Here is a 3,831-nt window from a genome sequence, read left to right on the forward strand (position 1 = left end):
TAAAAATGCCTGAACTCTCATATTTTTTAAAAAATATTGTTATTGCATGGGTGATACACAGAGGGGTTTCAGTTACATGAGTTAGGTAAGGAAGAGACACTCATCTCCATTCACAAGATGTGTAGTTGCATTTTCCACATGGTAACTAGTGAGTACAACTGATCTATTTGTTCAGTCTTTGTTCCATCTTTTCTTTGTCCCCTCTTACCTCCCAAAGACAAACAAGACAAAAGGAAATGACAACAAAAACAGGAATAACAACAACAAAAATTTCTTGTTTCCTTTTCTTGGCGTTCATTTCATGAAATATTATATGATCATATGCACATATCTATTGAGCCTTTGTGATCTGGTCCCATGAATATCCTTCTTCGGTCTCACTGTGTTAATGTTTAGAGACCAGCATTATTTATCATGTCCCAGTGTATTTTATTTTAAACCATCAGTGTGTTTACTTGTAAATTTATAGGCACATTGTAGTTACCACAAATGAGGGAATCTAAGCAACCTATGCTTCTTTGGGTCTGGCTTACTTCATTTAATGTAATTTTTCTAAGTCTCTCCATTTTCTTCCAAATGTGACAATATCATTCTTCAGATGGACGAATAGAATTCCACATTTTCTTAATCCATTCCTCTACTGAGGGGAATCTGGGTTGAGTTCATCTCTTGGCTATGATAGACAATGAGCATGTGGTTCTGGTAGCTCTTGTGTGGTCTATTGGATAAATGCCCAGGAGTGGAATTGCTGGGTCATGGGGAAGCTTTATGTTTAGTCTTTTGAGGAACTTCCATACTACATTCCAGAATGGTTGAACAAATTTACTTTCCCACCAGTAGTATAGTAGCATTCCCTTTTGGCAGCATCCCTGCCAACATTTGTTGTTGTTAGTTTTCTTGATAATGGCCATTCTAACTGGGGTGAGATGGAATCTCAATTTTTGTCTTGATTTTCATTTCTTTCATGGCCAGACACACTTCATGTGTCTATTGGACAATCTTACTTCCTCTGAAGTCTCCCTGTAAGCCTTTAGTCCATTTATTAATTGACTTGTTGGGTTCTTGAGGGTTTCCTTTTGGGGTTTTAATTTTTTTGAATTTGCTTATTTTTAATAACAAAAATTAGTTACTTGAGCCATGTGCTGATGTCTGAATCCTAGCTACTCTGGAGGCTGAGATCTGAGAGTTGCAGTTTGAAGCCAGCCTGTACAGGAAAGTTTGTGAGACTCCTATCTCAAATTAACTACCAAAATCCCAGAAGTAGAGCTGTAGATCAACTGGTAGATCACTAGCCTTGAGCAAAAGAAGCTCAGAGCATCCAGGCCCTAAGTTCAAACACAGGACTGGCACACAAACACAAACATTTACCAACATACAAAAGATAGGTTGATATTTATATACATAAACACATGTATGTAGTAAAACTATATGATGTATATAATGTATAGTTTTAGAATTTTCCTGTTTATGATTTATAACTACAAATGTTTGCGTTTTTGTTGTCATTTTCATAGTAATTAAGCCTTTTTTTTTTGGTCGTGGGTCTTGAACTCTGGGCTTGGACGCTGTTGTTGCACGCTCTTCAGCTCAGAGCCAGTGCTCTACTGCTTGAGCCATGCGCCACTTCCGTAATTAAGCCTTAATTATTCCCCTCTCATTAAATTTCTTTAATGTTTAGAAAGTCACCTGTTTTAGGAAGATGAACAGTTTGCATAGCTGTTTTCTCTAGCCGTAGGAAACTTGCATTAGAAAACAATATTTTTAAGAATATATTCAGACTTAGTGGGAGATAAATTTGTGTAATGTGCTTGCTTCTTTGCTAAATGCTGTTACTAAGCAAATGAGGGCTCTTAAAGTGACTTTTGACTTTAAAAAATTCTGTGTAGTTGGGAATTACTAATTACTGCTTCAAACGTAAATAATCTGAAAATGTTTAGAGTAATGGGTGTGGATGTATCTAAACACATGCCTTAAGTGTTCCTACCAATGTCTAATGCTGTTGTTCCGATGCTGTTATTTAAGAGGGAAGTCTTTCTGTTTCTTATCTGTTAAATGGGAAGAATGATTTTTAAAAACATTTAACCAGGTGCAGACTGCTCACGTCTATAATCCTAGCTATTCAGGAGGCTGAGATCCCTTGAACAAAAACAAAACAAAACAAACAAACAAAAAACTCAGGGACAGCATCCAGGCTCTGAATTCAAGCAGGACTGCCATTCCCTCTCCCCCCCCCCAAAAAAAAATACATGCCAGAATTTGTAGAACCTTGGTTAAACACTTAGGATAATCTTATAATTTCAAGTATATTTATCAAGACACAAAGTTGAACACTAATGAGTTAAGAATGTAAATCAAATTATTAGGAAAGTCAGCAGCATTACCACTTCTTTGGCCTCACATGCACAAATGAGAGATTGGAAATCCAAAACCTAAATACAAAATCATTAGAAATCAATACAAAAGACAAGGATAATATCCTATACCAAAAGTGGATTCTTTAAGAAGGTAAGAAAGCTTTCTGGTAAATCCGATAAAAAGAGACTTCTAGCTGGGTACAGTTACTTTCCTCTTCCTGGGACCTATAAGTGATCAACCATAGCTGGGCACTGGTGGCTCATGCCTATAATCCTAGCTACTCAAGAGGCTAAGATCTGGGTATCCTAGTCTGAATCCAAGGAGAAGAAACTAGAATTTTATCTCCAAATAGCCACCAAAAAGCCAGAAGCAGATCTGTGGCTTAACTGGTACAGCATTAGCCTTGAGCATAAAAGCTCAAGCTGTGTCCAGGTCCTGTTCAAGCCCCAGGACCAGGACCAGCACACAAAAAAGAATTTCTGTGTTTTTCAATTCAGTTTGGCTTCATGATTATGTCACTATTTTCTTATGTTGCAAGCAACAGAAATCATCTAATTAAGAAAGTGAAATTTATTTGAATGATAACCAGTAGTTTTTAAAACAGATAATAGGACCCCCAAAAAGATCAAGAAGGGAAAGCACAGTTATAAACATGGCAAGATGGTTTCTATTATTTTTTATTTTCATTTTTTTTCCTTTTTTTAAATTTTTATTTTTTATTGTGAAAATACTGTACAGAGGGGTTACAATTAGGTGGGCAAGATAATGAGTACATTTCTTATCAAGCATTGTAGCCTCCTCCTTTGTTTCCCCTTCCCATCCCTGCCCATCTCCTCCCCTCATCCCCCCTCCCTGCACCAAAGTTGTAAAGTTCGTTTTTCCGCATAACATCTTGCACATCTCATTGTTGCAATGGGTCCACCTATACCCCTATTTAAACAATTTCTTTTTTCCCTTCCCCTCCACAAATTATACCAACATCAAATACAGTGAAAGCAGGGGTTATACTGTGGGGGAGGGACATACAAAGCAACAAAGAAATAACCTTATAAATGCGTTAGAAACAAATGCATGAAAGAAAAAAACATTTAAATATATATCTTAGGGTTCATTTTCCTAACATCACCTTATCTGACCTTTTCTGCTTGACTCATAAATATACTAGATATTACAAATAAGGGAAACCATGGGACCTATGTTTCTTTGGGCCTGGCTTACTTCACTTAATATAATTTTTCCCAAATATTTCCATTTCCTAACAATTGGGGCAATGCCATTCTTTCTGATGGAGGGATAGAATTCCATTGTGTATATATACCACATTTTCTTGATCCATTTATCTACTGAGGGGCATCTGGGTTGGTTCCATATCTTAACTATAGTAAATAATGCTGCAATAAACATAGTTGTGCTGGTAGCTTTAGTGTGGTCTTGTTTGTAAACATTTGGGTAAATGCCCAAAAGTGGGATTGCTGG

This window comes from Dipodomys ordii, unplaced genomic scaffold, assembly GCF_000151885.1.
Source record: "Dipodomys ordii isolate 6190 unplaced genomic scaffold, Dord_2.0 Scaffold5, whole genome shotgun sequence".
Classification (NCBI taxonomy): Eukaryota; Metazoa; Chordata; class Mammalia; order Rodentia; family Heteromyidae; genus Dipodomys; species Dipodomys ordii.